Source organism: Tetrao urogallus (assembly GCF_951394365.1).
Source record: "Tetrao urogallus genome assembly, chromosome: 5".
Classification (NCBI taxonomy): domain Eukaryota; kingdom Metazoa; phylum Chordata; class Aves; order Galliformes; family Phasianidae; genus Tetrao; species Tetrao urogallus.
The window spans coordinates 37,006,633-37,020,113 of NC_136818.1; the positions used below are offsets into that span (position 1 = coordinate 37,006,633).

Consider the following 13,481-nt stretch of genomic DNA (forward strand, 5'->3'; position numbering starts at 1 on the left):
TTTTGACCCTGTAGAGAGGGGGCTGTTTAGTGAAATGCCACATTGTGTTTTAGAGGCAAGCAAAGCAGAGTCTGGCAGTGTATATAGGATATGTGCTTTACCCTGCTGTCTGCTCCACAGTGGAGTGAGCTGAGCAGAGGAGCTGGAGCTGCTGCCTGCACACCTACACTGTCCTATGTTTCAGGTTCTGCGTTCAGGGCAGACTCCCACTGCAGGCAAAGCAACTCCTGCAAGCAATAAATAAAAAGAAAAAATGCAATTTTGTTTTATTGCACATACACCACCTCTGCTGAAGCTGCTGGAATTTCCCCAGAGTTTACTGTAAGAGCATCATTAACTCTTGGTCTGTACATGGTGGGACTCTAGAGAAGTCTGACACTCATATTTGCAGAAGACAAGAACAGGGCCTGCATGACAGCTGTGGCAGGGAGAGCTGCTGAACCATGAAGGCCAGGAGATTGCAAGTGAAGCTCTGATAATACAGGGGAGTTTTTTTCTAGAGTTTTTCTAGAGGTTTTTTTTGAGATTTACAAATCTCAAAGCTTGCAAAGTACCAACTATGCTGGCTTCCTTCTGGTCTAGCTCTGGGCTCTTGGGCTTGAAATTTATACAAAGGGAGAGTAATGCACTGGTAGTTCATATATAGTGCCTAGTGGTAGGGTATTAAGCCTCTGGTGCTGATGAAAGGTCTTGCCTCTGTTCTTTCTGGGATTACCCTGCCTTGCAGAGAGAGTTTAGACAGGAAGGAGTAGGGTGTTGATAATTTTTACTGCTTTTGAATACTTTTAGTGTACAAAGAGGATTGGTTGAGATGCTCTGTTCTGGTTTTAGAATTGTGTTTCTCCTGACAGTGGTAACTCTTTTTTACTTAAGCATTGTATGTTTTCTGTCTCATTTATTTAAATCTGAGGCACAATGGCATGGTCCTGAGAAATGCTCAACATTGTCTAGTCAGTGGAGCATCAAAGGCAATTTTGAAGCATCAAACTCTGAGTGGGAGTATTTTTTGCAATCCCATCGTGATCTCTTTTCTTCTCTGATGCCAGAAAACTTCCATGTTGTCACAAGAGATGTGGGTTGGGAGATGGGCAGTAGTTGCTGGTGTACAGAAAGGTGCCCAGTTTCCTTAGCCCATTTGACACTGGACAATTGTGGATTTCCTCCAGCACTGTTGACTGTGCTGTGGACAAGCCTGTGTTTATGCTCAAGCAGTACAAAGTGAGCAGTGGCACTGAGGCTGCTGCTGGGCTCCTGCCAAGGGGCCCCACAAAGGCAGCCAGATCATCTCCGTAATGTGAATGTGATGAGAGCTGTGGCAGGGCAAGCCTGGTTACAGCCTCCTCCCCGTCTGCCCTCCCTAGTCCTGGTGCAGAGTGAGCGTGTGTACCTAGCAGGAGGTCTCCACGAGTACTGATTGTGAAGGGACCAGGGGAGGCAGGCTGTCTTCTGAGCTAAGAGTTCAGATCTGCATGGCTTTGGGATGGCACCAGCAGCATCCCAGGTCCTGACTGCCCCTTCATTTCCGGTGCCTTTGGAGTCTGGCTGGTGGCCACAGTGGGCAGGGCCATTCCCCACAGGGGCCCCAACACCACTTTAACAAATCTCTCTTCTCTGCATCCAACGAGGGGACCAGCAGGAGCGGGGGAGTAGCAGCAGAAGGCAGCACGGATCCCTCTGACGAGTGGGCATCTCCTGCAGTAGTGAAGGAGGCTCCTTGAGCAGGGATCCAGCCATCTCCCTGTGCATGAGGTATGGTGGTCCCGGGGCAGAGTGAGACTGGGAAGAGGGAAGGAAGGGAACTACAGCAGAGCTGAACAACCAAGAGAGAAAAGTGCTGGTAAGAACCAAGAACCCAGGACTTGAGGGATTGGAGGAATGTGACCCACTGCCTGCAAGGAAAGTGAGATCCAGGAAGCTCAGAAATGCAGAAAGTAGGGAGAACAATGATGCAGGGAGGAGCAGAAGGAGGATTATTGTATAATTAAGGGATTGGTGCAATCCTGAATGAAATGTCTGAGAGATTTGGGTGGGAATGCCTACATTGTGCAGATATATCTGATGTGCATTTTTCTTTAAATTTTTGGACTGCTCAAATTAAGCAGGCGTGTCTGGATCCCGTATCTCCCGAGTTTAAAAACATAAAATCGTAGTCTTCCATATTGCAGATCTTCTGAGCCATGGAGCTGGGAAAATCCTAATAACTACTTTCAAAACTGGTTTCTATTCTTGAAATCATTAAGTAAAGGATTTGATGCATCTCAGGCCATCAAGCTTCTCATCTGTTCAAAAAGCTATGGCTCTTTCTGTGGAAAAAATGCATTTTTTTTTTATTTGGAGCTGAAGAGAGAGTGCATGAGTGTGATTTGGGAAGAAAATGGAACAGATAGTTTTTTCTTCTGGAGGGATAGTTAGACCTCTTTAGCATGTGATAAAGCTCAGATACGATTTGTTCTCTTGGACTTGAATGCCTGTGAATTCCAGATGCTCTAGGATAAATGTTTTCTTACTTGTTGGTTGTTTGTTTTTTTTTTTTTTTTGCTGACTGGGGTTGTATTTATTTACACGTCTCCAACATGATCTATTTTACAGCGTAGGATGTCAGACTATTTAAGCTGATGCCTACTTTGGGAAATCGGTGATTTCAGTCTGCAGCTGAAGTGTTTTGTTTTTATGGTTGTAAAACCCAATGGCATGGTGGGACTCTGGAAAATGAAGAATGACAAGCACTTGGCTTTGTACGTTTCTCAATACTTTCTAAGCTACATAAAATTTTTGCATATAACCTTCCATTTTCACGGATCGCACACTGATCTGAATGCTCAGATTTACTGATTTTTATTTTTTTAATTTAAATTCTTACTGGAACGCTATGTGGAATATTAAATTCTGACTATCCTTACTATAGAATCATAGAATAAATAAAGTTGGAGAAGACCTCTAAGATCATCTAGTCCAACCATCCACCTACCACCAATGTTCCCCACTCAGCTGTGTTCTTAGTACCACATCTGTGCCTTTCTCGAGCTGATATTTCTTAGAAGATCTGTTTGGTATTTAGAGGGCATGCTGGAGGCAGCTGGCCAATACAGACAAGGTTTAAGCCTTCTCCTGTCTTTATCAAAGGCACAAAACATACAGAGCTGAAAATGGGATAGAATTGCTATCCTGGGATTTGCTACCAATCAGACTTCACTCATCAGGCCATTTGTGCTCAAAAAGAGAAATGCCTTCTGGCGGCAGGCAGCAGAGTGCTGCATCCCTTAGGCATTCAGTGCCAGGCTGGATGTGGCTCTGGGCAGCCTGGTCTGGTGGTTGGCGACCCTGCACATAGCAGGGGGGTTGAAACCAGATGATCGTTGTGGTCCTTTGCAACCCAGGCCATTCTATGATTCTATGATCCCAGCAGTGGGCTGACCCCGCAGTGGCAGGAAAAATGACATCTGCCCCCACTGTGATCTGCCATGGCTGCCTGCTGCTAAAAGCAGTCTGCTGATACCTCACTTTCTGGAGCAATGTTGTAGCATCTTTGTTTTCATTTAGAAGGTGCAATTTTGTGCTTTGGTCGATGCTGTTAGGGAACGTTGCAGTTTGGTATTTCTCTACTGATATAAATTTCAAGCTTTTAGGCTTAAAGGGTAGAGTAGAAAAAGAGCCTTCCTTCTTTAAGCTTATAGCAATCAACTACCAATGTAAATAGCCTACTTAATCAGTCTTGCCAAGAGTATCATATTAGGGAAGTACAAGCCATTAACTTTTCAGTTACACAGCATAAACGGCCCTTCTTGTTATTTGGGTGGGAAGCTATAAAACTTAATTTCCTACACATAAAAATACATTTTTACATGATAGTAACATAAGCACTGTGATGTTTTCTTAGTCTGAAATAGTACTGTCATTTAGTGCTGCCTTTTCTCCCCTTGCCACCTTACTTTCCCAAATTCTTTTGTAAAAAAACAGATATGTTTTTGTATGCTTAAAAATACAAACATGGGTAATGTTCTGTAGATAGATTGGTATTATGTATTCTCATTTTGGATACTGGTTTGAAGACTGGATTAGCACTGTTATCAAAGAATGGAAAAAATTTCTATCACTTATGTATAGTTTCTCTGTGGATTTGGTAGGGCATTTTGTTATGTTTGTTTTAGAATTTCTTGGTGTTGAAAAATATACTTATTTTGTGATAATATAGTACATTTTTGTGAAAAAGAAGCCATTTCCTTAGTCTTAGAACAGTAATTTTAATGTTCTTCTTATTCTAATAGCAACAAAAACATGCTGAAAATCAGAGTTCTTCTCGTGCATGCTTGGACATGCACATAGCACACAGAGACTAAATCTCACAGTAGCAGATTGTTATGTGCTCTCAACAGCAGCAGGCTCGTGTCTTTTTCCTTAAGCCTTGAGTCTGCTGGGAGACGGTGCAATGGTGAGCATTACACTGCTCTTCTCTGGATAATGCAGTTTGTGAATTACTTCACTATTATTTCACTATTTCATTGTGTGCGAGATTTCAAGGAAGCAGTTTTGTGTATGCAGTATATTCTAGCACTGTTGATGTCCTGCTGATATTTGCTGGAATTACACATAAAATCCTGCCGCAAATGCAGAGAATACTCAGTTTTTTCTTCCAAAAGGCTAGTCAGGTCTTCGCATATGACGAGAGATTTGTTGACTACCATGATAACAGCTACCATATTGCTCTACTCCCACATCAACACAAATGCTGGCAAAAGCTACTGTGCCAGCTGCCCACTTACACACTCTAGTGGCACCTTTGGTATTCCTCAAATCCACAAATTGCCATTCTGCTCCAATTAATGCTCAAACACATTTTTTTTTCAGTCTCCTGTATTTAGCAGATTTTTGTGAGAAAATAAAAGACGAAGGTAGATACACAGCAATCTGTCCAGCCAGAACACACCTGGTGTCATTAAGCCTTTCTTAATGCCAGAAAATACCCTAGCGTTATCTGTGGGAATTATGAAAGAGCCATAGATTAGTGCAGACAGTGAGGACATGAAACCTCAGCTAGAGTGAGTGAGTGCTGGTGTTTATTATGCAGCAAGCAGCAATACTTAGAGCTGTGGTAGAGCTTCCTACAATCACAGAGGTCCTGCCTCTCATCCTGCCCAGAGACAGGCCTTCTGCAGTATCTGCTTGCAGACATGTTGGTTGGCTTGTGTAGGAGCAGGCAACTAAAGGAGGCTTCCCATGGTATGGTGCTTCTCTGCAACAAGATAAGATGACTTCCATAACCACCATTTTTATCTAAACTGCCCACATAGGCTTTGCCCTCCCAGAGCATGCTCCTCTAGCCTGTGATGTATTCACCATCAAGCTAAACATGCATAGAGATGGAGGTTGCAATAATTGGTGATAATTTTCCATCTCTAGAAGTGTTTCTTTCAAATCTAAGTCTGTAATAAGAGAATATACAAATTATGCTGCAGGATCATATATAAGACTTGAATTTGTGTCCATTTTTATTTTTACATGTGTTTGCCTGATTTTAGTGGGGCTACATTTCTCATGTTAAAAAAAAAAAAAAAAAAAAAATCAGCTGAATTTGGTGTGTGCCATTTCTGTGGTTGTATGATCACTTTTCTCTGTCCATGAAGCTTCATTTTGATTATTAGAAGGCATTTTATACTCAGTAGATTTGTGACAAGAAAGAGGTGTATAAAGATCATACTGTGGTTGTTGTTGACCAGTGAAACACAATGAAAAATCCTGCAACTCTGCTGCACTTTCTTTAAGAAATTGATGGCAGCTTCCATACTCAGAAACAGAACACTGACAGAATATCAGAATAAGTTAATGACATGCCAAAATGCAAATGGTGCTTTTCTTGTCTGAAGTTTGTGCGCTAAATCAAGAGAGATTCTTCTGGAACGTTCTTGTTTGAGTGCTCTCTAAGCTTCTGGTCTTACAATCCATCACTGTTTGGTGTTTTATTGTCCTCCACAGAGTGCTTACTTTTGAGATGAAATACAAGAGGGTCATAGTTAATCCTTTCAGCAGTTCTAGTTCTGTCCTTGCAGCACTGTGGAACTATTTACTCTTAAGTAAAAACCTCTAGAGTGTGTACATTGCAATGGTATTTGCTAGTATTCTCTTCTGACCTAGCCCATGTTTTGGTGTGATGTTGTTTTATTGGACATTTGAATAGCTTAGAAGGAAAGTGTAAAAACAGGCATCACTGGTATGCCTCTAAAAGCAGGGCTCTTCTTCTGCCTAGATAAAGTTTCTGATATTCCCCTACTGAGGGGATACTGCACATAAAGTGTTCCTCTGGATCACCACCAAATTGCTTATTTGCAGTTTCAGGGCATATTACCTTTAAGCCACTTAGATTGTGTCAAAACAGATAAAAAGTAATTATTTTAATTAACATTGAAATACAGTGTTATCAAGTTACAGGTGTCATTTCAGAACATCTTCCCATGAAAATCCTTCTGTGCCATTCTGTTGAGGATAATTGAGCAGAATTCTTCTTTTGCAACCTGTGCATTGATGTCAGCAAACTTCCTTCTTGATAATCTTGGTCTCACTGGACTTTTTGTAAGAGATGTATTATCCTGCTTTTCTTTACTATCTACTCCTTACTTACAAGGTACGTAGGTGCTATTTAATAGAAATATTTCCGTATTTATGCTTTGTTATCAAGTGAATAAGTGAAGAAGACAACTTAGCAAAAGAGAATTGAGAGGAGGAGAATGAAAACCGTGACTTCAGTGAAAAGGAATAACAATAAGTTTGTAGAAGCAGAGAAAATTTGTCACTTCAGAATTCTAATACATAGTTAATACTGGCTTTTAAATCTTCTGGGGCATGTACAGAGGAGCACGAAGAAAGCTCAGTTTTCTAGTGACTGCCAAATGACACTGCTCTGCAGCCACTGCCTCCAACACAAATAGCTCGGCTACACTTAAGTATTCTTATTGGAGGCTTTCTTATTGGAGGCATCTGAAACAGAGCAGCCATAAATAAGGTCTCCTGTTTGTGTACATTCTGTTATTTTTGCAACTAAGCTATATTGTATCCAAAAGAAATATTAGAATAACTGAATGTCTTCCTCCTAGAAGTGAGTGGGGTGAAAAAAGTGTGAACTGTCAGTGTAGGTCCAGAAATAATTAAAATTCAGAATTTGGTGTCTGGATGCATTTCATCTTCTGAACCAAAGCACTGCCACCCTGTACAACCTTTCAAAAGACATTGGAGCCTCAGGCTCAAGTACCTAAATGTCACAGCAAATGAAGAGATCCAGACAGCCAACTTACTGCTCGTGATGGAAAAGTACGCTGCAAGTGGAAGGAGAGTGAGTGCTGTAGGAATGTTATAAAAACTGCAGAGACAGTTCAGGAAAATCATTAATAGAAAAGGCATCTTGGAGCAGGAAGGAGTTTCTCGTGTCTCTGTTTCTCAGTGTGACAGTTGATAGCAAAGCACTCGAAAACTTTTTTTTTTTAGTATGTCTGTCCCACAGAAAAGAAAGTCTAGTTTAGAAATTTCAGCCAAGTATGTACCTGCACACTGTTGGTTACCAGCTCGGCAGAACTCTCTCAAGGAATTTATCTCAAGTTGGATAACACAGCTGAATCTGTAGAAGCAGTAAGGAGCACAGATCCAGGTGCTGGGCGCAGAGCAGCAGAGCAGGAGGCTGGCAGCACTGGTGGCTTTTAGCAGCAGTGCTGAGTTACTGAAGTAGGGAGCGTGGAGGGGTTGACATCATCAGCTGCTGTGGTAACACCTCGGTCATGTGGTAATTCAGTACTGAACATGTGAAAGCCTCTCTTTCTCATTGGCTAAATCTAGCTACATGATCAATATGTCATTACTGTTTTTCCTCCATTAAATAAGAACATATACTATATCTTCTCCAACTTTTGGTGTTCATTTTTTTTTCCTCCTTTCCCTCTTTTTGGCGATTTTTTCTACCTTATATTTCAGAGCTATTTGAGAAGCAAAGATAGGTGCAAACTGTGTCTGGATTTGTTCCATCTGTGACATTTAATTATAACCAGAGCCAATACTGAGAGCTTTAACCTGTTTTTTCCTTGACTTTGGCCTTGATATTCTTGCCAAAGAAATGCACGCCAACTGATGTGTACATTTTATGGTATCATATCATATGTATCATATGGTTGCATGGTTAATGCAACCAGAAAAAAAAGATGACATGATTTAGATAAAATGTGTGTTTAGGCAGAGTTTTTCATTTGAGCAGCTGATAAAATAGAGCATGAAAAGTATTTTTATGGTTAACAAAAATGTCAGAATTACAAGTTTTTGAAAAGAAAAGGAATCTTATGGACTCTTTTGCTTATAACTGATGTAGTAAAGCAGAGGTGAAATTTCCTTTGTTGCTTCTGTCTTTAAGGATCTAGTCCTTGCTGTTGCATTATTCCAAATCATTCACTGAGTAATTTGCATAATGATTTTGGTTTCAGTGAGTCTCATCCAAATTTGTTTATTAGAATGTATGTGAAGGACATAGCTGAACTGGATTCATTGAAAAGTTTGAGCAAACACTGGTGAATACTGTCCCAGAATATTCTCACCTCTCTTCAGAACTGATTCAAATCTCAAATTAAAACCACTGAAAAACAAAATTCTAGGGACAATCATACTGAGGTTTGTAAATCTGCCAGCCTTCTACGCCCTGTGCACAGAAGTAGAGACAAGACAGGCTGCCTCCTGATTTTGACCTTTTTTTTTCCTTAGATGTTTTGCTGAGTTCTCATGTCATTCCACACAGCCTCCGCCCATGGGCATTTTTAATCTCTCTGGCGTGTTCAGGTCTTGCGCGTTGGTGTTTTGCCAGTTTATCTGAACACTGTGTTCTCAAAGCTTGCAGTATGATAAATGATATCACAAAGAAAGATAAACAAAGCTGACAGTAATAAGTATGAATTTAAAGGGGAAAAAGGGGAAGATCAGATGTTGGGGGAAATTTGTCAGTGTGTGATGAGGAGCTGGAACAAGCTCCTTAAGAGGCTGTGCATGCCTCAACCCTGGAGACATCAAGGCCAGGTTGGATGGGGCCCTGGGCAACCTGATTTAGTGCCTGACCTAGCAGTGGCAACCCTGCCCATGGCAGGAGTTTGGAACTAGATGATCTTTGGTTTCTCTTTCAACCCCATCCATTCTATGACTTTATGATTTTATCAATAGACCCTCTTCCTGATTCCCATTCCATTCTCTGCTCTTGTTTCTTTCTCTTCTCTTCATCTTTTGCTTCATGTTCTCCTCCCTGTGCCACTGAGATTTTAAACAGTTCAAGTCCTTCCCTCTCTTTTCCTGCTATAAGCATGGGAAAGGAACAGCAAAGAAGAAATGTAGCACTCTTCCACAGCAACAGGCAGCCAGCAATGTGCTTACAGCAGGAGCCTCTGACACAGCACACAGGGAGTCTGAGAACAGGAAGAGTAACATGGCATTGGTTCCTAAATCAGCCTGCAAAAAGTGTCAGACTGTCTGTGTCAGCCCACGATCACTGGTTAGGAGAAGCAACTCCCTTTTCTGCAACCCAGGAACAAGCCATTTGCAATCTCTAAACATTACGTTTTGGAGCTTTTTGTTTGGTGTTGTTTTGGTTTTACTTAGGATTAGAATTTACTTGCTTGGATATCTGCCTTTTCATGTGCCAAACATGTACATAACTAAACATCAGTCAGTGAACAGTCTCACAGAATTCTGTGTTGAGACAACTCTTATTTAATTTTCTTGTATCTATTTAAAAGTCAGTGAATTTTATTTCAGTTGGCTCTTCACTACCTTTTGATACTCAGAAAAGAGTGTTAAGAAGGCAATACCTGTGCTGAGGTCCAGATCCCCTGTGGGCATTCTGCTCTTTGCATGTTTGCTTTCACAGTCCTTATGTAATGAGATTACATAAGCTAAGGCTGTAATGTTCAAAACCATTTACCATATTAAAGAGCAACTACCATTGATGGATCTTTATCAGTTGCCTGAAGCAGAAAGGATGCACATGGCAGTGCATTTGGAAACTGGTTGTTTACAATACTCATCAATGCTTGTTGCCAATCCTGGGCAGATGTCATCAACAGTCATTACGCAGATCTGAAAATAGAATCAGACTTGACCTTAAATGATCAATAATCTGTCTCTGAATGATGCAGATGTTGGCCCATTCCTTCTGTGAGCCTCCTGTGGCTCAAGGCCCCCGCAGACTTGGATTTAGGGCAGCATGATGACAGGTAGGCATCGCAGGGTGCGTTTCAAATGGAGTCTCCTCGCCTCTAAGAGTCAGAGTATCTTACTGTGCTGCTATCTGTCCTCATAGAGGGTCATGTGACCTGCACATGTCTGCAGAACAGAGCCCTACTGCACTGCTCGTCACCTCCAAAATGGAAAGTTGTGCCACCTGTTGAAGCTCACTTTTTGGAGGAGGAAAAGCAGCCTTGGGAGCACTGCTGTGGTGTTTCCTTGTCTGCTTCAGCAACTAGGCTGCGGCCTGGGAAGGGAATAAGCAGCATCAGGGTGAACCAAAGCTCATGTGCAGTTATCTTGCCTGCTTTCCTGCATTGTGAGAGCCCAACATGGACAGCTAGCTTTGCATGGCTTTGACAGCACTGCTGTAACTGCTATGTTGTGTGAAGAGGACAGCTTGCCATGGTGTAATGTTCATACATTTACTCAAATCTGACTTCTGCTTAGCTCCCATAAAAGGGGAAAGAGTGCAGAGAGCAGTATTCTCTCACCTTCATTCCCTCTGCCCTCACACGAGGCTTGGGAGGAACACTGCCTTCTCCTTTCTTTTGCAAAGTGCTGGCAAGCACAGACTGTTACAGTCCACCTTGGCATTAAAACCAGTCAGCTGCTTCCATGCTCCTGTTTGCTTGCTGGCATGTGGCAGAGGGCATGAAAGAAAGAGAAGCAATGCTATACTCCTGAACTATAGCACTAAAGTATAAGACACAGCAAGTACAGCCTGCCTGCAGACAAACACCAAGCCAGCCCTTGAGGTTTGTCTGTGTCTGCTCTTTAGTTAGAGGGGAGGACAGTGCAAGGGATTTGTGCGAAGTCTCTTCTTGTCAGGAAGAGACCACAGTCCCCCCACAACGGGTGAGGACTGGTGATCTTTTTAACATTTGCTTCTCCTCCTTTACAGTCTCTAAAAATGTGCATACGGAGGGGCCTGCAACCTGTCCACCTTCCCAAAGTGCTCTGCAAGAAGGACATCACGGCAATATTTTGTCCTCATGAATGTTAATGTGAATCAAAAGTTGTTATGAGCGCCACAGCAAACTGTTATATTTGTGCAGGGAGTGATCTTTTTATTCAAAGGCAGTTGCAGCAACTGCAAAGATGTTTGTGACTTCAGTTTCTTTTCTTTTTTTTTCTTTTTTTTTCTTCAGTTTTGAGAGCATTCTTCCTCTCCCCTTTTTTGTTGTTCTCTCTCAAGTTGTGACATGAGATCAGGGGAGCTTAAGAGCTTAAATGACTTCTCAGTGTACCATCATTTCAAGATGAATAAGCGTTCATGAAGACAGCCTGAGGGAAGGGAACTGATGTACTATTTAAACGCCCTGGCTCATAATTCATAGGAAACTCAGCAGGAGTGTGCCCAGTGCTGAAAACTTTGCCTTGGGGTTCACATGGATCAATCAGTGATAAGATTGCATGGCTGGCTGGGGGTGAGGAAGGGGAGAAAACAATTTAAAAGCAGTGAAAGATGTTCCCAACTATTGTAGCCAAACTTTTTCTCCCATAGTCTGTGGAACCACCACGAGACAGGCTGGAGAACTGGCCCTGCTCTCAGTTGTCTCCCTTGTAACCACGAGATTGCAGTCCCGGTGCAGAAAGAACTGGCTGATGGAGAGGCAGCTGGCAGCACTGCTCAGCTGTTTTGAGATAAGCAATTTTCTGTTCAGGTCAGCGAGTGCTTGCCAGAATAGAGAGTTCAGACCATCATCACTAGAGAGGGTGGAAAAGTCCAAACTGAGAAAATAGGACCATACATTCTCTCTAAAATTGGTTGCATGATCGATTTCCATCTGAATACGTTTGTCTTGGAACTTGTTTTTCTCTGTAAGATACAGAAAGATGAATTCACAGTTTGCAGAAAAGTTGTGTAATATTTCCATTTAGACTGTGCTGTCAGGCAGTCAATTTAATGACTGCTGAAAAACCTAACACCACTGGAATCTAATCCGACTGCTTGCTCCATTTTTTTTTTTATGTTGAAATTCCTGGCACTCCTCGTCTTGGTGTTCTGCAACCAGCAGCAATGCCTCAAGAGTGAGCACCTTTGTTCAAGATGGCTACTATTTCATGTTGTTGGTGGTAATGACTGTTCTCAGAAGTTCTAGATGGCAAGGTTTCAAATGCTGAAGTACAGCACACTGAAATAAAACCAGGCTCCAGACAGCTTGTTTTCCCTCGTATTAGCTATCCTGTTCACCATATTTTTTTAAAATTAATTAATTTATTTTTTTGAGATCGTTCTTCGCATGTTTTAGTGAAGAAAGCAGTTCTGAGCAGTCTGGTGAGTGAAGTAGGGGTAACTACTTCTCTCTTTCACAGCTGGGTTTCCCATTGTGCGTCTGCTGTCTCAATAATCACTCCTTATTCCTCCTAAGCATGAGGAGAAACACTGACAACATCTTGGAACATCCTACTGTTTTTCTTCCTGGATTATTTGCTGTCACGTTTTTGTCAGACATCCCTACTGTTGTGCTCGAAGCAGTAGGGTTGCTTGCAATTCAGGTAGAGGCCAATCATGCATTTTTGGTGGTTGCAATAGGCCTGTTATTAACTCCTGAGGGCATGGGACTTAGTGATCAGGCTATAGATAGCCTGTGGATCTGATATCTACTAATCTCATTAACCTTGGATTTAGCTTGATGTGTGCTTCAGTTGCTCTCCCAGCTTCATAGTGGCATATTATTCAGCCACTATTGCCCTATTAGGCAAATGTGAGTTGTTCTTGGTCAGTGCTGAAGAATATCAGTTTTCCACCTGTCTTCTGGGTCACTCTGTGCCATATATATCTGTTCTGAGTACTTCACTTGAATCAATTTTATGAAGGTAAATACACAGATAGTAGTATGTTTCTAGATTTTTGGCTATAAAGAAACATTTGGCTCTGCTCACAAAATACACACAAGTTTCAATATTCATACCAGGGCTTATTTGGTTCTGGCAGGTGTTTAGTGGTATAGAGAAAGTAGGGGTTCTTCTAAGTGATTTTTCTTTTACGGTTTCTGTATTACTTCAGCTGTACCACTTTAGAGGTGTGTATAATTAGGCTGGTGCAACCTCTAAATTAATTTGATGTAGCTATGGCTATAAAATGTATTTTAAAGGGTAGTGAACATTCAAAAAAAAAAAAAAAAATTAAGAAAGTATACTGTAGCAGTGCAGCTATTGCCAGAGCAAAATGGTGGAACTGATCTAGGTGACTAGCAATTAAACTCTAAACCTACCTGTAGCTCCATCTCATACAATTACTT

General features: G+C 41.7%; 1 protein-coding gene across 1 annotated transcript in view; it reads left to right on the forward strand.

Moving 5' to 3' along the window:
• Positions 1 to 1,744: 1,744 nt before the first annotated feature.
• PHYHIPL (phytanoyl-CoA 2-hydroxylase interacting protein like) overlaps positions 1,745 to 13,481 on the forward strand; it is a gene marked incomplete at both ends in the record, with an annotated part of 51,336 nt that continues 39,599 nt past the window's right edge. Inside the window, one exon of the mRNA XM_079535431.1 lies at positions 1,745 to 1,931. The remainder of the gene's footprint in view (positions 1,932 to 13,481) is intronic.